The sequence below is a fragment of the Eumetopias jubatus genome, unplaced genomic scaffold (genome assembly GCF_037043125.1).
Source record: "Eumetopias jubatus isolate StellerSeaLion01/CBP00866 unplaced genomic scaffold, mEumJub1_p1.0 scaffold_4, whole genome shotgun sequence".
Classification (NCBI taxonomy): Eukaryota; Metazoa; Chordata; class Mammalia; order Carnivora; family Otariidae; genus Eumetopias; species Eumetopias jubatus.
The window spans coordinates 168,839,209-168,864,832 of NW_028274810.1; the positions used below are offsets into that span (position 1 = coordinate 168,839,209).

At 37.6% G+C, this 25,624-nt stretch overlaps 1 pseudogene; it reads left to right on the forward strand.

Annotated features, from left to right (window-relative positions):
• The window catches only part of LOC114213797 (uncharacterized), a 160,153-nt pseudogene extending 134,948 nt beyond the window's left edge, over window positions 1–25,205 (forward strand).
• The last annotated feature ends 419 nt before the right edge of the window (window positions 25,206–25,624 follow it).

Here is a 25,624-nt window from a genome sequence, read left to right on the forward strand (position 1 = left end):
ACCCCTCCTCCAGGGTTAAAGGAAGCTAAGAAAAAGTAACCTTGGGCCTTGGAATTGCACTTCTACTTCTGTAAGGAGAGATAAAGTTGAGTTACACAGAAAAGCTGGTGGTGTGTTTTTATTCACATTGCAGTGATCAGAGCCAAGGGTATAGAACCTTGGGTTGAGGACATAATTTAGGAAATATCTATTTAGTTATGTCAAATATGTAAAATAAGGTTACACAAAGCTTGGTAAATGTTAAGGTCTCTGAGTTATGCTGTATTTCTGGGACCACTGTGGAAACTGGAGACTGGAGTCAACAATTCTGGGTCATTGAATTTCAAAAGGCATTCAAACAGGGCATCAGACACACAAAAAAATAGCCCTTTAGTACTTGTGCTATCTTCCATAAGGCAACTGGACATATTTTTACATCTCACTGAAACTAATTGATAGAGATCCTGAAAATTTTCTAAGAAGCAAGTGATGGAGGGGGTGCTTGGGTGGCTCAGTCAGTTGAGCGTCTGGCTCTTGATTTTGGCTCAGGTCATGATCTCAGGATCCTGCAATTGAGCCCTGCATTGGGCTCCACTCTCAGCAGGGAGTCTGCTTGGGGATTCTCTCTCTCCCTCTCCCTCTCCCTCTGCCTCACCCTCCTACTAGTACATGTGCGTACATGCTTGCATTCTCTTTCTCTCTCTAAAATAAATAATAAAACTTTTTTAAAAAAGAAGCAAGCTGTTGATTGATGGAAATTAATTGTAAAGTGTCCATTATTACTAATATCAAATGGTTAAATGTTACTGACTGTTCTCTATTTCATGTACAAAATTTTCTTGACTTTAAGATTATTTATAAGAACTTTTATAGGATCCTAAAATCTTCAATCTTTCTAACTATTTATCTGATAATGTCTTATATCTTTTAACTGTGAATTTTCCTATCAAAGAATTTTCAGGAACTTGGCTATCAGCATGTGTGTGTGTGTGTGTGTGTGTATGTGTGTCGGGGCAGGGTGAAGACTCTGCTCTTTTACATTTTCAGAGTAGGTGAAGTCTTAAATCGGGGTGGGGAACGGCGACAGAAGGAAACAAGCTACAGCTTGTTTGTTGTCAACAACTAAAGCTAACTTTACTGCTCAGAACCAACTTTCACAGAGTACTGAAAATGTCCATTTCACTCTCCTGGCAATTATTAAGTTAAAGTGATTATCTAACCTATATCCCTGCTGCCAGAATTTGAACCTATTCCCCTTTTCTTTTCTTAATACAAATTATTATATTATTTATCATTATATTTATCATTATCAAATTATTACAAAAATATAATCATGTAAGTCATATTTCTAAATTTTGTGGCAAATGTAAGTAAGTATAATAGTTTGGGTAAATTAGATTTAAATATTAAGAAAGAATTCTTTATCTTCTACTTGTATTGGTCATGGCCACAAATATTCTATTCTTCCCAAACTATCTAAAATAATGTTGACAAGATCTTCTTCTATGACAATTAGGATAAATGGGCAAGACCTATAATTAAACCACTATAACTGTACTGATGAAATTCAGAGGATGAAAATCAGATTGGTTTTAATAAAAAAATGTTGCTTAGGAAAAAATATTTTAAAATATTATGCCATACAATGAATTAAACCAATTTTTAATTATAAATAAACTGATTTTAATTCTATGTATTTTAATATACATATATAGGTATGGATAGATATGTGGAAGGTGTTTATTTTCCTTTACAGTGAAGTAATGGTTTAGGTCTATTAAATTAATGCATCTAGAATCCCCTTTAATAAACACATGCTAATGATATTCTTTCAAGTATATGCTATTTGAAGTTTGTACTTCCATAGGGGCCTTGCTAGAAGAGACATGACAAGAAAAAGGGTTTTATATGAACCAGCCTTCTTTTTGAAAACTGGCAGGTCACTTAAAAGACTCTAGGGTTTCCTTTCCACTTTCCTCCAAATCACATCATAGAACCTGACACCTGTTCTGTCTGGAAAAAAACAAAAAAACAAAAAACAAAAAACTGTGGCCCTAGAGGAATAATTAACTAATGATTGGAGAATGTTAACATTTTCTTTAAAGAAAGGAGAGGGAGAAAAGCTTTGCTAAGGACAAAAGTACTTTATATTTGCAAAGAGCTTTACAGTATACAAAGTATCCTCACATCCAATATTTTATTTGATTTTTAAAACAACACTATGAGTTAGGTAAAGCAGCTGTTATTTCTATTTTACATGAAGAAATTAAGGCTCGGAGATGTTAAATGACTTTCTTAAGGTGCTCACACTGTTAAGTAACACTGATAATTTGAGCCATTCTTTAAATTCCAGTAGCAACAATTTTTTCGTCACCACTCAGAGACTGAATACTAGAATGCTAGTGGACAGTTTCCTGGAAATACAGTCCCATCTCTCAGAGAAAGAATGGCAACTCTTTATATGTTATTAACATACTACAGACTTCTAAGAGGTATGATTCTTTTTCTCAATCTTCCTAAGATATCACTAAATCTTTTTTTTCAAGGAAGCAACAGAGAAACATTCATGTTATCTCGACTAAGACATCTACAGCCATCTTATCAATAAGTCAGACTCAGAGAGGAAGCTGGAGGTGTAATAAACAAAGCAGGAAATCAATTCCTATGCAATACTAAAGAAATGGCTCAAGGGGTGCTAGAATAGATCCAGGCTGCTGTTCACTGGGCAGCCAGCTCTCTTTCTTTGCAGCTTCCTGGTGTATGTCTTTGCCTGTAAGCAGTGTTATGAAATAGTGTGATTTTAATCAGCTTTGACTGTACCTTGCTCTAAAGGTTTACTCAGTGCAGTCCTTAGAGGCACATTACCGTTCGGCCCCATTCCAGGGAAGAAGTCTGTTCTTCATCAGCTTTAGAAAGACAGGAGTGCTTTTGTCTCATCATTCCAGAGCTACCAGAAGCACCTAAGACACGGATGGCCAGCCATAGACCTGGCCTTGCCAAACTACAACCACATTGTAAACAGGTCAGTGTAACTCAATTCTCTAGTAATGACTTAGGAGAGGTATGTCAAAATGGCACAGCCTCTAAGACCACTCAATCCCTAGTTACATTTACCAATAGCAAGTCAGTGCAAACAAAAGTCCCAGACCATCAAATGTATTCTGTACAATACAGCACAAATATTGTCTAATGCTACCAATATGTATGGCCAATTGCCCCCAAATTTCATAGATTTCTTCACAATCTCTGAGAACCTTCAGATACATTCATTCAATCATTCATTTAACAAAGTTCTAGACACTGGTTATATGGTGTTAAACAATCACAGTTTAAAATTTGGTGATATTACAATAAATAAAAGTGATAATCACTATACTCATGAACATTTTAGTCTAGGTAAGAGATAGTCAATAAATTATTAAATTAGCAAATAAACAGAATGTGATTATAAGGTAAGAAAGATGCTACAAAAGAAAAATACACAAGGCACTGTAATAGGAAATAACAGTGCTTGGATGGGGAATGATTTTTAGATAGGGTGACCAGGGAAAGACTCTCTGAGGACTTAAGCTCAATTTTGAAAGATGAAAATGAGCTAGTGATGTAAAAAAATCACATTAAAAAGCACTTCAAGTGTTGCAGGATTATTGAGCACAATGGTGAAGAAAGAATTCGAGATGTTTTATGGTATAACTTAGCAAGTTTATTTAAGTAGCCCAGGGACAAGACCCATGGGCAGCAAGAGCTACACTTTTGCTGTATAATGGTTATATGCTTAGTGCTCAAGGGGGAAGGGGCATGCAGGGAGTATTAGATTATAAATGTTTTTTATGAATTTCTACTCATAAAACTACCTTGACAAGATTTCTCTGGTGCTTATCATTCAGTTCAATATTAACTATCAGTGACACGTACAGGCAGTCATGACACCCTTTAAGAATATAGCAACCAGCATGTATTTGATCCTTATCAAAACTATGCAGGCTATAGGTCAACATTTTTCTGCTTCTATCCTTCATCATTTCCCCCCTGACCAATTGTTGATCCTTAAATCTTTAAGGTTGTTAAAGGGCCCAGCCTCTTGAACTTCTTCAAGCTGACAGGGGTTGTAAAGATATCCCTATCTATGGACCAAAATTGGTCACTATCTTTCCCTAGAAGTAACAGTTATGGAAGGCCATTGTTGTAGAGTGCAGAGTGGACATTCAGGTGAATTTGTCTTGAGTCATAAGGACTATCTGTCAGCTGGGCGAAGGAGTCAAGAATTGCTAGCATGTATCTCAACAATAGGAGAGAAAAAAGTGAAAGAGACAACATATTAGGATTAATACTATAATAAAAATAAGAAGTATGATAAAGAGACCCTTTAGGGTAGACCATAGTCCACCTCCCAACCAGGAATTTAACCAATCATTAAGTGCTATGTAGGGTCTTTAAAAGCAATTTTTTATTTATATCAGTAAGTAATCCTGTTATATTTTTGTCATAATCTGGAATGTAGATGCAACATTCCATTTTAATAATAGCACATGTTCCTCTTTGTGCTGCTGTAAGATATCTAATACCAATCCATTTTATAGAATTGCTTTACACATTTGAGTTAACTTAGTATTTAATAATGTAATGCTATTTGAGTCATTTAAGGCCTTAATTGTGTATTCATCAAGGGCATCCATATGCCATATGACATTTTCTAAACCTGATAGAAAAAAAATCAATGTCAGATAGATGGTCATACCAACAGAACATGGATCTTGTCCATCATTGTTTCATATATGGAAGATCAACTGGACTTATGGTAGTCTTAGTGCCACAGCCATGCATCCAGGCATAACCTATAGTACATGTTCCAATCCAGCCTGGTGGAATACATGGCCACAAATTTGGCCCACATAACCACTGTGTTCCATTAGGTGCTAGCCATCTGATGTCTGGTTGCCTTGTCCAGTCAGTAGTAAAGCAATCAGTTGCCTATAAAATAATGGTATGGTCACAGGCTTCTGCAGGGAGCATCCCATTTGGCGAGTATCTTTGGGCCGTAAATCAAGGATATGGTTTTTCTGTTTCCAACATAAAAAAAGCCCTTTGGCTTAGTTGTCCTAGTGTAGGAGTAAGCCACATATATACATTCTATATTTAATATGATCCTTCCTGGGTATATTGATAGGAAGGACTACATAAGGAATTTGTTGTCATGAGCCTATCTGTGGGTTGGCATATTCAGTTAAAATTCTGATAGTTTGAGGATTAAAAAAAAAAAAGGCCTCTTACGGCCTGGAAAGTCTCATGTAACATTTACCATAGGCCAGCAAGAAACACTCTTTTTAGTAATAAAAATATCCCTATCTGTGCTGGAATTGGGGTGACTTCATGTTGGGTTTGGTTAAAGGTGGCCACTATATGCTTGGCTAAAGCCACTATTTGTAATTTTGCATCGATACTAGCTTCCCAGGACAAATATGGCTAAGGAATAAAACCATTAAGAAGCTTTCTTTGCCTGATGTCTAACCTTAACAATATCCTAATCACAAGAAATTACTGGCAAGTGGGAGATGATGTGTCCTGGTAGATAAGGGCATCCCCAAGTGCATTTTCCCAATCCAATTATAAGGAAGGTGGGGCCATCCATTATCTCCACAGGTTCATAGTTAACCCCATGGAGTGGGGTATACTCTGACTTTTAAGGAATTTTGTAATCCCAGCCACATAGAATTGATCAAGGTGAGAGCTGGGTTACACAATTGTTGGGGTGTCCAACCCATTGTCCAGCTGTTTAAATAATCATATGTCCACAGGGTCCCCCACCGAGTAAAAAGCAGGAACATCGTCTCTATATAAGGTATTATGGCAATCTCTCTGAAGTTTACCTCCAGTTGTCTAGCTTAGACAAACAACAAATATTTAAAGACAATCAAATCTAGAATCTAATATTCATAAGGATGCATTATTGAAACATAATTTTTCTCTCTCAATTCACCCTTATTTCTAGAGATAGCCAAATCAAGACAATTCATTTGTAAAACAAGTCCAATTTTAACAAACTTGGCCTAATTATTTATATAAGCTCAGCAAGAATAGTGATTGATCACTAAAATCACTTAAAATCTGCTTTGCTAGAATTTTTTTTATAAAGAATCTCTAGATTGAACTTTTAATAGCCTCTCGAGGCCAGAGCCAAGCCAAATATTTGTTGTCAGACCTGCCTGCAATACCTGTGGATTTGGGGATATTTCTCTTCATGAGGTCCCCACAATATCCTAAGGTTTCCTGCACCTGCCATGAAGTGACATTCTTTATTCACCTGATAAGGCTGATGGGAAATCTGTAAGCAAGGTATCAAGCTAACATGCTCAAGGGGCTTTATTGGCTCCATAAAGTCAACCATATTTCCATAAAGCTGTCTGGTCATACCTGAGTCTATGCATGTCTCTCTCAAATATGACATCCCAGTCAAAGCCTTGGTAATATAACCAATGTTTCCAATGGTGTGCTGTTACAAGGAGAACAGATTCTCATTGAATTGCCATGAGAGAAAGAATACTCATTGATAGTTTCTGAATTCTGAAGGGTTCAGGTAGGGAGAAAAGTTAGAAGTTTCAATTTTTTCGCAAAGGAATATTTGATCATATTTCTGTAAGTCATGGATATCTTAAGAGAAAGTTTCCCTAAATCTAGAAGGGCAAACATTAAAGAACTAGCAATGTTTCAAACAAGAGTCATAAAAAAAACTGAAATCATCTTCCTCAATTTATTCAGTCCTATGTTATTAATTTTTGTTCTGTTTGAATGCTTTCCCATTAGTTCTGGAAATTCTTACCCAGTTCAGAATTATGATTTTACAGATATCAAAAACCTGTATTTGTCAAAGGTCCATTTTATGAATCTCCTTGAAATGAAACACATTTTGCAAGAGAATCAGAACAATGACTATTAATGACAAAAAAAAAAACCAACTCAGAAATGGACATGATTTAAGATCTGATATGAGAATTTACTATAATGAAATTGACAAAGAAATCTGGTTATTTCTGTGACACACATTTCAATAATTCAAGTAATGACCTTATACTGGAACATATTAAAACTTCAGGTATTTCATATATTTTCTAGAAGAGTTAGAGCATTTACCCTTACAATACAACCTGAGGCTTATCATTATTGGTTTGACAGTGCTTTCTAAGTAACTTAACATATCAAATAAAACAAACCTAATTAGTCAAAAAGGTTTCATTTGCCATTTCAATCTTGGGAGGTTTGTTAAAAACCTTAGAAAGTTTTAAAGCACATACCTAAATAGGATTACAGATCATTATAAATTTAATATTTATATTTAACCAAAGTGGCAATAAGGGATTCTACAGGAAGCTATTTGGTTGTTAGCAAAACTTAGCTCCTTTAACACTAAGAAGTTTATAACATTCTTAAGTAATCAAAGACCTGATAAAGACAAACCATAGGAACTTTTGTTTTTCTGGGCAGATAAAGAAAAAAAACTTTATGTTTGTTTTTTTTTTTAAGATTTTATTTATTTATTTGACAGAGAGAGACACAGCAAGAGAGGGAACCCAAGCAGGCGGAGTGGGAGAGGGAGAAGCAGGCTTCCCGCAGAGCGGGGAGCCCGATGATGCAGGGCTCGATCCCAGGACCCAGGGATCATGACCTGAGCCGAAGCCAGATGCTTAACGACTGAGCCACCCAGGCGCCCCTGTTTATGTTTTCTTATCAAGAGCAGAACAACAATCCAAGAAAACTCTATCTTTTTAACAAAGAGAAAAGCAGAATTTCAGTCTTATATCAGTGTACTTTTAAAGTCCATTCTTTCAACCTCAGTCCTGACCACACATAAAATTCTTTTCCAAAGATTTCCCTTCACAAGCCTTCTTTTTCATTCAGATTTTATCCTAAACCTTTTCTCTCCAGTCTCATTTTAGAACAAAATTACCTTCTTTTTCTCTCAACAAAATATATTTCCATTCCTTATATCTTTCTCATATATCTCCTATTTTCCTACATACAGATTTGCTTACCTTATTTTCATCAGTCTTAATTACATTGAGCAGAATTTTAACTCTTAGAAACCTTAGCTTCAGTGAAAATTAGGTAGTAACCAATTGTGAGCTGTTACACCAGAGCTCTTTAGATCTGAAATTCATGAATACATTTCATAATTTCAATAAAACATGTTTTTCCATAGTACAATCTTTCAATAAAACATATTTGCCAACAGACCCAAGTATCCTTAGTTTCTCCACGATAAGAAACCAAGGCAAATTAAACCTACGTTCAGTAACCAATGCTTTAGTATTTTATCTTATTTGGAAAAGACTTAGATATCCAATGAATTCAATCCAATTTTTCATTTAATTTAGCAAAACTTCAAAGGTTCAGGTTACTAAAAATTTTGAAAGCTACTTAAAAGTTTTACTGATAAACCTTTTTATTTATTCAACCTGTTAACAATAATTCATGAAAACTCTTATGAGACAGACAACATTAACCATCATTAAGATCATCTTTTTGCTGACAAATTGCAACAGAGATAATGGGAGCTGACTGATCTTTTGTAAAGATCAATTTGACTGATCTTTAGTAAACTTTGGAAGAATGAAAGTTTCATAGTAAATGCTGGTAAGTGTAAAGACGTGTATTAAACTAACAAACTGAAATTAGTTCAAATACTGAATATGTTGCACCTGGGTCCACTAAAAGTCAATCAATTTGTTCCACACTGTCAATTTTTACCAGGGGCACCTGTGGGGAAATGAAGTGGGAAGTTTAAGTCCAAGGTAACCCTTGGACATTTTCATGTTGATTCAGGAGGTGCTCATTGAACCTCATAAGGAGGTGGCCCAACAGCTTGGGGTGCCCTTTGCTCTGTGATAGTAATGGTAGTAGGAATAGAAGTCAGTGGTGCCAGAGGCATGGAGGATTCTACAGGAGCCAGATATGAAAGCTGGACCTACGTACGGTAATGCAGAAATAGGAGGAGAGGGAGGAGGAGGCAAAAGAGGTGAGGTGCTGCCAGCAAGGCTGGAGACAGATAAAAGCCCAGAGGGCAATGAAAGAAGACTCCCCACCCTAAAGCTTGTCAGCTCAGACAGGTGAACAGATACGTTTTCTTCCCACCAACAAAAAGTGAAAATAGGCAGTCCATGTCAGGCCAGAAAAGACAGGGAACCTCCCCAAAACAAAAGGAATTTTGGCAGATGTTTTGGAATATTCCTTCAAGTCCCCATTCCAAGGTAAACTAAGCAGACAATTGGCACCAATTATCATAGCCATTAACCCAGGAAATGAATGAGGGAGAAAACCCCACATATGACAAGAGTCAAGCAATATTCATCCTGTCCTCTCAAGGTATATTCCAGATCTGACACACAAAAGAAGAAGGAAACAAAGAGTAGACACATGACTGAGGAAGAACAGAGGGAGGCAGGTACAGGATCTTTGCAGCAACCTGTTTACAAGAGAGTTGGACACCTTGTTGGGGGGGGGGGTTCTGTCTTTTATAGCCCAACAGCTTAGGATGCTTTTTCTTTAAATCCAAATTGACTTTAATATGCTAGGAGACAACCTAAGAAGGAATGCTTTGAAAGGTGATCCCATAGTTAATTCTTATAAAACAAGGAGAGTACATTAACTAACTAGGAGTCCATTACCAAAATTCCCCTCTGCTTCTAAATGGCGTCCCATTAGGAATATTGCTGAAGGTTCCTGAGGTTCACGGAGGCATCCCTCTTTCCTGACCACTCTGATACCTCTGTACTACCTACCTTCGGTTCCCCATTGCCTTCTAGACTATAATAAGTGCCTGTGAATGGACTGAAATGCCCCAGAGATTGGGGCTGCCTCTTTCTATTTTGGGGTAATTGATATATTTGGTGACCAATAATAATATCCTTTGTAAGCCTCTAGATCTAGTATTTATGGGGTAGAGGTCCTGGCTTTTGTTAAGAACAGGCAGCTATTTTATATCATATTAAGTATCACATATCTAAGTTAGAAAACCTTTCAATCTGAAAGGAGGACCGAGAACACCAAAGAACCCATGGGTAAAGACAAATGAGAGACATGAAAAAAAAATGAAAGTATGGAACCCCTATCTAATCCAGGAAACTTTCTTGTGAGCTTTATCCATGATCCAGTCTCAAGGGAGTGGTCTCCAGTTGGATGAGTACCCCAATTGGGTAATAGCTCCAGCTGGTCCCTTTTGGGAAGCATGCAGTCAGACATATCTTAGATTTTATGCTCAGCAAGAGATCACACTGGGTTTTTCAGGGGGAAGCCTTAAATGGGAGTTTTAAGATCGGCGACTGCCCTAATGACATGTATGTCCATCCAGTACCCGAGAAGAATACAAATATTAAAAGAACAAGTAAAAAGAGGGAAAGCCTGATTTCTGAGCCCAACACCATTACAGCCAAGGTACTGGTGTCCAGCTGGATGGCATTAGTTTGTCCCTCTCCATAGAGTAGCCACAAGAAAGAAATTATTTCCTGAGCACTCGGGCAAGATGTACTTTGAAAGTTTGTACTATTCAGAACATCTCCCCCCAAAAAAGAGAAAGAACAGGTAAGAAACAAAGACTGGCAGTAAAGAAGACTTACCAAGTTGCACTGACACTCTTGGATTTACTCCATTATCCCTGTCTGGGCCACTAAAAATGTTGTGGGATGGTTGAGCAAAATGGTCAAGAAAGAAATCTTGAGACATTTTATGGTGCAATTTAGTAAGTTTATTTAAGTAGCACAGGAACAGGACCCATGGGTAGAAAGAGCTGCACTTTTGCTGTATGAAGCTAGTGTTTATTTGCTTAGTGCTCAAGGAGGAGGGGATGTGCAGGGAGTAATAAATAATAAATGTTTTCTTTGAATTTCTACTCAAAACAACTTTTGCAAGATTTCTCTGGTGCTTATCATTCAGCCTGATATTAACTATCAGTGAGATATACAGGCAGTCATGAGACCCTTTAAGAATATAGCAACCAGCATGTATTTGATCCTTATTGAAACTATGCAGGCTACAGGTCAGCCTTCTGGGCTGAAGGTGAACATTTTTCTGCTTCTATCCCTCGTCACAAGCAGATGACCCGAACAAAAGTGCTAAAGCATAAAAGAGTATGACACCTAAACACCTGAGAGGAGACCATTGTGGATAGAGTATAATAAGGAAAAAGAACACTGGAATTAGAAAGGTAAGTAACATAGGGTAGAACATGTAAGACCTGTATTCCATGACACAAAGTTTTGATTTTATTTATAAATACAATGGGAAACCAGTCAAGTGTCTTAAGCTGAGAACTAACATAAACCTATTCACATTTCTAAAAGTCATTTGCTCTCATTACTATGGGGAAATCAATTGGAAAGAGATAAGACAAAAAAAACACCTGTTGGATTGTTGTTCTTTATGCAAGAAATGATGTTGTCATTTATGCAAGAAATGATAGTGGTCTAGGAAAATGGCAGCAAAGATGGAGAAATGTAAACAGATTCAAGATATATTTTCACGATTACACATACTAGATTCAGCTACCATATAAAAAGTCTTTTTTTAATTTTTTATTGTTATGTTAATCACCATACATTACATCATTAGTTTTTGATGTAGTGTTCCGTGATTCATTGTTTGTGCATATAACCCAGTGCTCCACGCAGAACGTGCCCTCTTTAATACCCATCACCAGGCTAACACATCCCCCCACCCCCCACCCCTCTAGAACCCTCAGTTTGTTTTTAAGAGTCCATCGACTCTCATGGTTCATATCCACCTCCGATTTACTCCCCTTCATTCTTCCCCTCCTGCTATCTTCTTCTTCTTTTTTTTTTCTTAACATATATTGCATTATTTGTTTCAGAGGTACAGATCTGTGATTCAACAGTCTTGCACAATTCACAGCGCTCACCATAGCAATACCCTCCCCAATGTCTATCACCCAGCCACCCCATCCCTCCCACACCCCCACCACTCCAGCAAACCTCAGTTTGTTTCCTGAGATTAAGAATTCCTCATATCAGTGAGGTCATATGATACATGTCTTACTCTGATTGACTTATTTCACTCAGCATAACACCCTCCAGTTCCATCCACCTCGTTGCAAATGGCAAGATATCATTCCTTTTGATGGCTGCATAATATTCCATTGTGTATATATACCACATCTTCTTTATCCATTCATCTGTCGATGGACATCTTCGCTCTTTCCATAGTTTGGCTATTGTGGACATTGCTGCTATAAACATCGGGGTACACGTACCCCTTTGGATCCCTACATTTGTATCTTTGTGGCAAATACTCAGTAGTGCAATTGCTAGATCGTATGGTAGCTCTATTTTCAACTGTTTGAGGAACCTCCATACTGTTTTCCAGAGGGGTTGCACCAGCTTGCATTCCCACCAACAGTGTAGGAGGGTTCCCCTTTCTCCGCATCCCCGCCAACATCTGTCATTTCCTGACTTGTTCATTTTAGCCATTCTGACGGGTGTGAGGTGGTATCTCATTGAGGTTTTGATTTGGATTTCCCTGATGCCGAGCGATGTTGAGCACTTTTTCATGTATCTGTTGGCCATTTGAATGTCTTCTTTGGAAAAATGTCTGTTCATGTCATCTGCTCATTTCTTGATTGGATTATTTGTTCTTTGGGTGTCGAGTTGGATAAGTTCTTTATAGATTTTGGATACTAGTCCTTTATCTGATATGTCATTTGCAAATATTTTCTCCCATTTGTCGGTTGTCTTTTGGTTTTGTGGACTGTTTCTTTTGCTGTGCAAAAGCTTTTTATCTTGATGAAGTCCCAATAGTTCATTTTTGCCCTTGCTTCCCTTGCCTTTGGAGATGTTTCTAGGAAGAAGTTGCTGTGGCTGAGGTCGAAGAGGTTGCTGCCTCTGAATCCTAAAGGAGGTGTTCTCCTTTAGGATTTTGATGGACTCCTGTCTCACATTTAGGTCTTTCAACCATTTGGAGTCTATTTTTGTGTGTGGTGTAAGGAAATGGTCCAGTTTCATTCTTCTGCATGTGGCTGTCCAATTTTCCCAACACCATTTGTTGAAGAGACTGTCTTTTTTCCATTGGACATTCTTTCCTGCTTTGTCAAAGATGAGTTGACCATAGAATTGAGGGTCCATTTCTGGGCTCTCTATTCTGTTCCATTGATCTGTGTGTCTGTTTTTGTGCCAGTACCATACTGTCTTGGTGATGACAGCTTTCTAATAGAGCCAGAAGTCTGGAATTGTGATGCCGCCAGCTTTGCTTTCTTTTTCAACATTCCTCCGGCTATTTGAGGTCTCTTGTGGTTCCATACAAATTTTAGGATTATTTGTTCCATTTCTTTGAAAAAAGTGGATGGTTTTTTGATGGGGATTGCATTGAATGTGTAGATTGCTCTAGGTAGCATTGACGTCTTCACAATGTTGGTTCTTCTAATCCATGAGCATGGAACGTTTTTCCATTTCTTTGTGTCTTCCTCAATTTCTTTCATGAGTATTTTATAGTTTTCTCTGTACAGATCCTTTGCCTCTTTGGTTAAATTTATTCCTAGGTATCTTATGGTTTTGAGGACAATTGTAAATGGGATCGACGCCTTAATTTGTCTCTCTTCTGTCTTGTTGTTGGTGTATAGGAATGCCACCGATTTCTGTGCATTGATTTTATATCCTGCCAGTTTACTGAATTCCTGTATGAGGTCTAGCAGTTTTGGGGTGGAGTCTTTTGGGTTTTCCACATAAAGTATCATATCATCTGCAAAGAGTGAGAGTTTGACTTCCTCTTTGCCGATTTGGATGCCTTTGATTTCTTTTTGTTGTCTGATTGCTGTGGCTAGGACTTCTAATACTATGTTGAATAGCAGTGGTGAGAGTGGACATCCCTGCCGCGTTCCTGACCTTAGGGGAAAAGCTCTCAGCTTTTCCCCATTGAGAATGATATTCGCTGTAGGTTTTTCATCAATGGCTTTTATGATATTGAGGTATGTACCTTCTATCCCTCTTCTCTGAAGAGTTTTGATCAAGAAAGGATGCTGTACTTTGTCAAATGCTTTTTCTGCATCTATTGAGAGGATCATATGATTCTTGTTCTTTCTTTTGTTAATGTATTGTATCACGTTGATTGATTTGCAGATGTTGAACCAATCTTGTAGCCCAGGGATAAATCCCACTTGGTCATGGTGAATAATCCTTTTAGTGTACTGTTGGATCCTACTGGCTAGTATTTTGGTGAGAATTTTTGCATCCATGTTCATCAAGGATATTGGTCTGAAATTATCCTTTTTGATGGGGTCTTTGTCTGGCTTTGGGATCAAGGTAATGGTGGCCTCATAAAATGAGTTTGGAAGTTTTCCTTCCATTTCTCTTTTTTGGAACAGTTTCAGGAGAATAGGTATTAATTCTTCTTTAAATGTTTGGTAGAATTCCCCTGGGAAGCCATCTGGCCCTGGGCTTTTGTTTGTTGGGAGATTTTTGATGACAGCTTCAATTTCCTTAGTGGTTATAGGTCTGTTCAGGTTTTCTATTTCTTCCTGGTTCAATTTTGGTAGTTGATACATCTCTAGGAATGCATCCATTTCTTCCAGGTTATCTAATTTGCTGGCATAGAGTTGCTCATAATATGTTCTTATAATTGTTTGTATTTCTTTGGTGTTGGTTGTGATCTCTCCTCTTTCATTCATGATTTTGTTGATTAGTGTCATTTCTCTTTTCTTTTTGATAAGTCTGGACAGGGGATTATCAATCTTGTTAATTCTTTCAAAGAACCAGCTCCTAGTTTCGTTGATCTGTTCTACTGTTCTTTTGGTTTCTATTTCATTGATTTCTGCTCTGATCTTTATTATTTCTCTTCTGCTGAAACAAGAAAGGTCTCAAATACACAACCTAACCCTACACCTTTTCTCTAGCTCCTTTAGGTGTAGGATTAGGTTGTGTATTTGAGATTTTCTTGTTTCTTGTTTCCTCTTAGGACTGCCTTTGCTGTATCCCAAAGATTTTGAACAGTTGTTTTCATTTTCATTGGTTTCCATGAATTTTTTTAATTCTTCTTTAATTTCCTGGTTGACCCATTCATTCTTTAGTAGGATGCTCTTTAGCCTCCATGTATTTGAGTTCTTTCCCGACTTTCCTCTTGTGATTGAGTTCTAGTTTCAAAGCATTGTGGTCTGAAAATATGCAGGGAATAATCCCAGTCTTTTGGTACCAGTTGAGACCTGATTTGTGACCTAGGATGTGATCAATTCTGGAGAATGTTCCATGGGCACTAGAGAAGAATGTGTATTCCGTTGCTTTGGGATGGAATGTTCTGAATATGTCTGTGAAGTCCATTTGGTCAGGTGTGTCATTTAAAGTCTTTATTTCCTTGTTCATCTTTTGTTTAGATGATCTGTCCATTTCAGTCAGGGGCTGTTAAAGTCCCCCACTATTATTGTATTGTTGTCAATGTGTTTCTTTGCTTTTGTTATTAATTGCCTTATATAATTGGCTGCTCCCATGTTAGGGGCATAGATATTTACAATTGTTACATCTTCTTGTTGGATAGACCCTTTAAGTAGGACATAGTGTCCTTCCTCATCTCTTATTACAGTCTTTGTTTTAAAATCTAATTTGTCTGATATAAGGATTGCCACCTCAGCTTTCTTTTGGTGTCCATTAGCATGGTAAATGGTTTTCCACCCCTTCACTTTCAATGTTGGGGTGTCTTTGGATCTAAAATGAGTCTCTTGCAGACAGCATATCGATGGGTCTTGTTTTTTAATCCAATCTGATAGCCTGTGTCTTTTGATTGGGGCATTTAGCCCATTTACATTCAGGGTAACTATTGAAAGATATGAATTTAGTGCCATTGTATTGCCTGTAAGGTAACCGTTACTGTATATTGTCTGTGTTCCTTTCTGGTCCATGCTGCCATTAGGCTCTCTCTTGGCTTAGAGGACCCCTTTCAATATTTCTTGGAGGGCTGGTTTCGTATTTGCAAATTCCTTTAGTTTTTGTTTGTCCCAGAAGCTTTTTATCTCTCCTTCAATTTTCAATGAGAGCCTAGCTGGATATAGTATTCTTGGCTGCATATTTTTCTTGTTTAGTGTTCTGAAGATATCATGCCAGTCCTTTCTGGCCTGCCAGGTCTCTGTGGATAGGTCTGTTGCCAATCTAATGTTCCTACCTTTATAGGTTACATATCTCTTCTCCTGAGCTGTTTTCAAGATTTTCTCTTTGTCTCTGAGACTCGTAAGTTTTACTATTAGATGTCGGGGTGTTGACCTATTTTTACTGATTTTGAGAGGGGTTCTCTGTGCCTCCTGGATTTTGAAGCCTGTTTCCTTCCCCACAATTAGGGAAGTTCTCTGCTATAATTTGCTCCAATATACCTTCTGCCCCTCTCTCTCTTTCTTCTTCTTCTGGGATCCCAATTATTTTAATGTTGTTTCGTCTTATGGTATTGCTTATCTCTCGAATTCTGCCCTCATAATCCAGTAGTTGTTTATCTCTCTTTTTCTCAGTTTCTTTATTTTCCATCATTTGGTCTTCTATATCACTGATTCTCTCTTCTGCCTCATTTTTCCTAGCAGTTAGTGCCCCCATTTTTGATTGCACCTCATTAATATCCTTTTTGATTTCGATTTGGTTAGATTTTAGTTCTTTTATTTCTCCAGGAAGGGTGTCTCTAATAACTTCCATGCTTTTTTCAAGCCCAGCTAGTATCTTTAAAATCATGATTCTGAACTCTAGGTCCGATATCGTACTAATGTCCATATTGAGTAGGTCCCTGGCAGACGGTACTACCTCTTGTTCTTTTTAATGAAGTGATTTCTTTCATCTTGTCATTTTGTCCAGAGGAGAATAGATGAATGAGAGAACAAAATACTAACAGGTTAACAACGTCCCCAGAAAATATACTCTAAACAAATCAGAAAAGACCTGAAACCAGGGGAAAAAAAGGGAAAGAAAGAAAAGAAAAAGAAAAAGATAAAAACAAACAAAAACAGAACAAAACAAAAAAGAAACAGAATACGATCAAATATGATCAGGCTAGTGCATAGATCAGTGCCACACACAAGATTTTGGGTGTATTTTGGTCTGTTAGAAGATAGTGCCTCCTAAAATTGTAAAGAAAGAAAGACTTATATATGTACAAAATAAGGGTTGATACAATGAAGGGATGGAAGATGACTGTAAAGATGAAAATTACAAAAGATTTTATAAAAGGAATTGATAAGAAGTTGTTTGAAAAAAGAAAGAAGAAAATTAAAAAAAAAAAAGGGAGAGAATGTGATCAGGCAGGAGACTAGAACAAAGCCATACACTAGAGATTTGGGGTATATTTTGATCCGTTAGAAGAAACTGTATCTCAAAATTTTAAAGAGAGAACAACTTATATATATATGCCAAAAATAAGGGCAACTACTATGAAGGGATAGACTATGACTCTAAAAATGAAAAATAAAAAATTCTTTTTAAAAAGGGATTGATAAAATGTTGGTTGAAAAAGGGAAAAAGAAAAATTCAAAAAAAAAAGGTTAAAAAATTAACTTTGAAAAACTAATGAATCATGGTAAAAAAGCCATGAATTCTATGTGCAGTATTCCCCTAGCGCTAGAGTTCTCCCATTCTCCTTGATCGGTAAACTTGGTCTTGGCTGGCTGTTCGTGCTGATCTTCTGGGGGAGAGGCCTATTGCCGTGGTTACCAAATGTCTTTACTGGAGGCGGAATTGCCCCACCCTTGCTGGTCCAGGCTAAGCAATCTGCTCGGGTTTGCTCTCGGGAGCTTTTGTTCCCTGCAAGCTCTCGGTACAGCTTTGGAGGATGAGAGTGAAAATGGTGGCCTCCCAGTCTCCTCCCAGAGGAGCCGAGAACTCGGGGCCCGCTCCTCAGTGCGCCCCCAGAGAAAAGCAGTCAATCACTCCCGTCTCCCCGGTCGCCGGCCGCACTCCGTGCTCACCTGGTCTGTGACCAAGCGTTTCTATCTCTGGCACCCAACCCCGTGTGGAGTCTCCAAACCCAGCAGATCCCTGTGGTGCGCTCCCACGCTGCTCCTCCCGGGGGAGGAAGGGGAGTCTCCCCGGCTCTGCCGCTTGTTGGGTCCCTGCTGGAGGAGCAGTGGCCTGACTGGGCCGCGGATCACAGTTTATGGCAACCCCGAGCTGAGAGCCCACGCCTCGGCTCCGTCTCTCCAGCCGGCTTCTCCGCTCTGATACCTGGGAGCTCTGCCACACTCAGGCACCCCCGGTCTTTCTGTGACCCCGAGGGTCCTGAGACCACACTGTCCCATGAGGGTTCCACCTCCCGCTTAGCCACTGGAGTGACGTCCCTCAGCGGAGCCGACTTCTAAAAGTTCCAATTTTGTGCTCCGCGGCTCTATCACCTGCCAGAAGCAGCCGACAGAGATCCCCTCCCCCACCATCTATCCTCCCGAATATCGCCTCGGATTCACTTCTCCGCACGTCCTACCTTCCAGTAAGTGGTCGCTTCTCTGTTCAGAGTTGTTGCTACTCTCTTCTTCGATCTCCTGTTGAGTTCATAGGTGTTCAAAATGGTTTGATCCCCATTCAACTGAATTCCTGAGACCAGACGAAATCCAGGTCTCCTACTCCTCCACCATCATGCTCTGCCTCTCCTACCATATAAAAAGTCTTATAAAAACTACCATTTTTAGGGCACCTGGGTGGCTGACTCAGTTGGTTAGGTGACTGACTTCAGCTCGGGTCGTGGTCCCAGGGTCCTGGGGTTGAGCCCTGCTTCAGGCTCCCTGCTCCGCAGGGGGCCTGCTTCTCTATCTCCCTCTCCCTCTCCCTCTGCCGCTCCCACTGCTTGTGCTCCCCTGCTCTCTCATTCTGTCGGATAAATAAATAAATCTTAAAACAAAACTACCATTTTTAGAGAAAAGAGTATGTCTTATAATTCTTTGTCCCTGTTTGTTATCCATGGATAACATATCTATCACCTGCCTTTACTATACCTTATATTTTCAAGTTGTTTCCCAGTTTTTATTTAATCACAACAGCAATATACCAGGTGTATGCTAAGAACTTTACATATGCAATATCATCTAATTTCATTTAATAATCATCCCATTTTTGTGCAGCAAAGGCAGTCCTAAGAGGGAAATAAATTGCAATATAGACCTACCTCAAGAAGCAAGAAATGTCTCAAATACACAACCTAACCTCATACCTAAAGGAGCTAGAAAAGAACAGCAAATAAAGCTTTTAGTTATAAAGAACTTATCAAACTCAACACCCAAGAAACAAAGAATCCAGTTAAGAAATGGGCAGAAGACTTGAAAAGACACTCTTCCAAAGAAGACATCCCGATGGGCAACAGACACATGAAAAGATGCTCAACATCACTCATCATCAGGGAAATAAAAATCAAAACCATGATGAGATACCTCCTTACACCTGTCAGAATGACTAAAATTAACAACACAGGAAACAACAGGTGTTGGTGAAGATGTGAAGATACCGAGAAAGGGGAACCCTCTTGCACTCTTGGTGGGAATGCAAACTGGTGCAGCCACTCTGGAAAAAAGTATGGAGATTCCCCAAAAAGGTAAAAATAGAACTACATTACAATCCAGCAATTGCACTACTAGGTATTTACCCAAAGGATACAAAAATACAGATTTGAAGGGGGTACAGGCACCTCAATATTTATAGTAGCATTATCAACAATAGCCAAATTATGGAAAGAGCCCAAATGTCCATCAACTGATGAATGGATAAAGGAGATGTGTGTATATATACAACGGAATACTACTCAGCCATCAAAAAAAATGAAATCTTGCCATTTGCAGTGATGTGGATGGGGCTAGAATGTATTATGCTAAGTGAAATAAGTCAGTCAGAGAAAACAAATATCATATTATTTCACTCATATGTGTAATTATAAAAACAAAACAGATGAACAAATGGGAAGGAAAAAGAGAGAGAGGGAAGCAAACCATAAGAAACAAACTGAGGGTTGATGGAGGGAAGGAGGGAGGTGGGGGATGGGCTAGATAGGTGATAGGTATTTATTTTTTAAGATCACATCTTTTAAAAAAAAAAAAGACTTTATTTATTTATTTGACAGAGACAGAGAGAGAGAGCACAGATAGGCAGAGCAGCAGGCAGAGGCAGAGGGAGAAGCAGGGCCCCCACTGAGCAGGGAGTCTGACGCGGGGCTCGATGCCAGGACCCTGGGATCATGGCCTGAGCTGAAGGCAGCCGCTAAACCAACTGAGCCACCCAGGTGCCCCTGAGTGATAGGTATTAAGGAAGGCACTTGTTATGATGGTCACTGGGTGTTGTATGTAAGTGATGAACCACTGAATTCTACTACTGAAACACTGAATTCTACCATGTTAACTAACTAGAATTTAAATAAAATTTGAAAAAATAAAGATTGTGGTTCAAGAAAAATGTTTTTGGAATTATTGCCACTTGCTATATCTTTAATTTCTATTTGCCCATGTACAATAAGAAGTTTTAGGTATAGCATCCCTCAGTATTAATGGTATTAATCAAATGTATATATGAATTCCTTATCACACCATACAAAAGCTGATCTTTACATATTAATTACTCTGTGCTAGGAAGTATCCTAAGCAATTTATATATATTAACTCATATTAATCCTGTGAATAAGTACTATCACTCCCCCATTTTATAAATGGTAAACTGAAGCAAAGAAGTCAAGGAGTTTCCCAAGATCACACAACCGGCAAATAGTGAAGTCGAAATTTAAAACCAGGCAACCTGTCTCAAAAATCAGAGTTCCCATGTTTATGTTTAGTACTGTAGTATGTGTAGTCCTTAATTTCCAAGACCCTGGAGTTAGAAATAATATACTGCTGAGAGAATCAAAGAAGACCTAAACAGATGAAGATATATGCCTTGTTCATAGGTCCAAAGACTCAATATTGTTAAGATGTAAACTCTCCTCAAATTGATATATATATTCAACATAATCCCAATAAAAATCTCAGCAAGACTTTCTTGTTGAAATTGACAAACTAATTCTAAATTGCATATAAAAATGTTAAAGACCTTAAAAAAAAAATCCTAGACCTAGAATAGCCAGTTCTGGGGGAAAAAAGTGATAATAAAGTTGAAGAAGTTATACTACCTATTTCAAGAATTATTATGAATCTGTAGTAATCAAAACAGCACTGTACTGCCATAAATATAAAACAAATAGATTGAAGGAAAAGAATACAGTCCCAGAAATAAATCCACACATAGATAACTGATTTTTGACAAAGGTGCAAAGACAATGTAGTGGAGAAAAGCAGCTATTTCAACAAAGTGTGATGGAATAACTGCATATCCATATAGAAAAAATGAATGTCGATCCATATCTAACAATAAAAAAATAACTCAAAATGGATAATAGATCTAAATGGGAAACCTAAAACTATAAAACTTCTAGAAGAAACACAGAAGGAAATCTCTGGACCTTGGATTAGACCAGAAGTCAGCAAACTTTTTCCTTAAAGGGCCAGATAGTAAATATTTTAAGCTTTGGACCAAGAGGGAAAAAATGAGAATACTGAATAGCTCCTTATATAGCAAGAAAGAAAACATATTTCCACAAATTTTTTGAAGAAATTCATTTTTTTATTTTTTATTATGTTATGAAGAAATTCAAAATATAACCATGATAACAGTGCAATTTTTTGTAGTACTGGTCCACAATATGGATATGAATATGAATAACAGAATTTGGGGGGGGATGATACTTCACTTAGTTGGATGTCAAAGTTAGTGTTCTCTAAGATCAAAACCAATTGCAGAGTAACATCAACAAAACTGGCAGAGTAAGTACCTCCAAAAGTTTAGCCCTCCATAAAAGCAACCAAAAAATGGCCCAAAATCCTGTCAAAATTAACTTTTTCAGAACTCTGGAAATTAACAAAAGGCTTGTAGCAATCCAGGAAGCATCTAATCAAGAAAAACAGCTAAATCTCAGTAAGAAATTGAACTTTGTTTTAACTTGCACTAGTCCCATACCCCAGCCCAGTTAGTCTTGAAAAAAATCACAGCTCACATTCCCAGTTACAGAGGGAGTAGAACAAAATTCCTTCTCAAAAAAGTAATATTTGACCTGTCTGGTGGTTCCCTGGAAGACTCCACTCAAAATGCTTGCATTTATTTGATCTCACTTGAATTTGTCCACAAAGAAATATCACCTTATACCTGGTAGAATAGCTAAAATAAAAAAGAAATAACAAGTTTTGGCAAGAATGTGGAGAAAAAGGAACCCGTGTACACTGTTGGTGGGAATGTAAATTGGTACAGCCACTGTGGAAAACAGTATGGAGTTTCCTCAAAAAAAATAAAATAGAAATAATTAATGCAAAAATTCCACTATTGGATATTTACCCAAAGAAAATGAAAATGCTAATCCAAAAAAGTATATACATCCTTATGTTTATTGAAACATTATTTACAATTACCAAGATAGAGAGGCAACCTAAGTGTTCATCAATAAATGAATGGATAAGGAAAATGTGGTTGTGTGTGTGTGTGTGTGTGTATGCATATGTGTGTGCATACATGGACTACTACACAGCCTTAGAAAAGACTAAGATCATGCCATTTGAGACAACATGAATGGACCTAGAGGCATTATGCAAAGGAAATAAGTCAGACTGAGAAAGACAAATACCATATAATTTCACTCATATGTAGAATCTAAAAAACAAAGCAAATAAATAAACAGAAAACTGAATCAGACCTATAAATAAAAAGAACAAACTGATGGTTGCCAGAGGGAAGGGGAGGATGAGCAAAATGGAAGGGGTGTGGGAGATACAGGCTTCTAGTTATAGAATGAATAAGTCATGGTAATAAAAGGTACATCATAAGGAATATAGTCATTGATACTGTAACAACAATGAATGGTAACAGATGGTAGCTATATTTGTGGTGAGCAACCATAACATGTAGAGATGTTGAATCACTATACTGCACACCTAAAACTAATGTAACATTGTGTGTCAAGTACATTCAAATTAAAAAAAATTAAAAGTATATATACCAAAAAAATCACAAGGGAATTGAAATATGTTAGAAAATATCTATTTTACACAAAAGACAACATTAATGAAGGAACTGAGGGGGAAAAGGAAATATAAAAAACAAGTAGCAAAATGGAAAGTATAAATTTTAACCTTAACAATAATTATATTATATGTAAATGGATGAAGTTCTCCATTTAAAAGTCAGAAATTGGCAGACTTGATTTTAAAAAATTGATCTAGGTGCACCTGGGTGGTTTAGTCAGTTAAGTGTCTGACTCTTGATTTCAGCTCAGGTCATGATCTCAGGGTTGTGAGATCGAGCCCCAAGTCAGGCTCCACACTGGGCATGGAGCCTGCTTAATATTCTCTCTTTCCCTCTCCTTCTGCCTCTTCCCCCTCCCTCTCCCTCTCCAAAAACAATTAAATAAATAAATAAATAAATCATGATCTAACTATATACTGACTACATGACACTTTAATTTCAAAGACAAAAATACGCTGAAAGTAAAATGATGGAAGAATATGTACAATGCAAATTGTCAGCAAAAGAGAACTAGAGAGTCTACACTAATATTAGACAAATTAGACTTTAGGACAAGTATTGTTACTAGAGTCAAAGAAAGACATAATGATAAAAGCATGAATCCATCAAGAAGATATAGCAATTATAAATATATATGCACCCAATAACCATCCCAACTTATATGAAATAAAACTGTCAGAATTGAAAGAAGAAATAGACAATTCAACAATGGCTGGAGACCTCAATATCCCACTTTCAAAAATGGATAGAACAACTATACAAAAAATCAGCAAAGAAATCACAGGTTGAACAATATAAGCCAACTAGATCTAACAAGCATCTATAGAACAGCAGAATACACATTCTCCAATTCACATGGAACATACTCCATTATAAATAACATGTTAGGCCATATAACAAGTCTCAATAAATTTTAAAATATTGAAATCAAACAAAGCATACTCTCTAACAATAGTTTGAGAGGAAAAATCCAGAGAAGAAAATTTGAGAAATTTACAATATGTGGAAACTAAACAGTGCACTTTTAACCAATGGATCAAGGAAGAAATCAAGGGAATTTTAAATATAGTTTGAAATGAAAGAAAATGAATATACAGCATGCCAGAATCTATGGAATGCAGCAATAGCAGTGTTCAGGAATAACTTTATAGCTGTACATGCCTATTTTTTTAATTTCAAGTCAATAATCTAATAATAAAAAGCACAACTAAAATAATGAAATAGAGAATAGAAAAATAGAGAAAATCAATGAAACCAAAAGTTTGTTCTATGAAAAGATCAATAATTTTGACAGATCTTTAACAAAGGAAAAAAAGAGAGAAGACTCAAATTACTAAAACTATGAATAAAAGGGGAAACATTCCTACTGAACACATACATATATAAAGGAGTATTGGGGAATATAATGAATGTCAACAAATTAGATAAATAAAATGGAAAAATTCCTAGAAAGACACAAACTACCAAAACTAACTCGAGAAGAAATTAAGTTGCCAGAGCCACCTCCACGACCTCTTTGTGATCCAGCAGACTGCATTTCTTGTTTAGAAAGGGCTTTTTTCACTTCACAATTATGCCCATTAATAGTGTGGTATTTCTGAACAATTTTATCAACTGTATCATGATCATCAAAAGTTACAAAAGTAAATCCTCTCTCTTTTCCACTCTGCCTGTCTTCCATAACTTCTATGGTTTCAATCTTGCCATACTTTTCAAAGTAGTCTGGCAACTTCATGGGTCATGGAGGAAACTTTGGAGGTGGTGGTAACTTTGGCCATGGTGGAAACTTCGGTGGAAGAGGAGGCTATGGTGGTGGAGGTGGTGGCAGCAGAGGTAGTTATGGAGGAGGTGATGGTGGATATAATGGATTTGGAGGTGATGGTGGCAACTGGTGGTGGTCCTGGTTATAGTAGTAGAGGAGGCTATGGTGGTGGTGGACCAGGATATGGAAACCAAGGAGGCAGATATGGAGGTGGTGGTGGAGGATATGATGGTTACAATGAAGGAGGAACTTTTGGAGGTGGTAACTATTGTGGTGGTGGGAACTATAATGATTTTGGAAATTATAGTGGACAACAGCAATCAAATTATGGACCCATGAAGGGGGGCAGTTTTGGTGGAAGAAGCTCAGGCAGTCCCCATGGTGGTGGTTATGGATCCGGTGGTGGAAGTGGTGGATATGGTAGCAGAAATTTCTAAAAAAAATTCAGAAGAAAAGGGCTACAGCTCTTAGCAAGAGAGACAGCAAGGAGTGGTCAGGAAAGCTGCAGGTTGCTTTGAGACAGTCGTCCCACAGGCATTAGGGGAACTGTAAAAATCTGCCACAGAAGGAACGATGATCCATAGTCAGAAAAGTTACTGCAGCTTAAACAGGAAACCCTTCTTGTTCAGGACTGTCATAGTCACAGTTTGCAAAAAGTGCAGCTACTGATTAATGCAATGTAGTGTCAATTACATGTACATTCCTGAGGTCTTTTCTCTGTTGTAGCTTTGTCATTTTCTTTTTCTTTTCATTACATCAGGTATATTGCCCTGTAAATTGTGGTAGTGGTACCAGGAATAAAAAATTAAGGAATTTTTAACTTTTCAATATTTGTGTAGTTCAGTTTTTCTACATT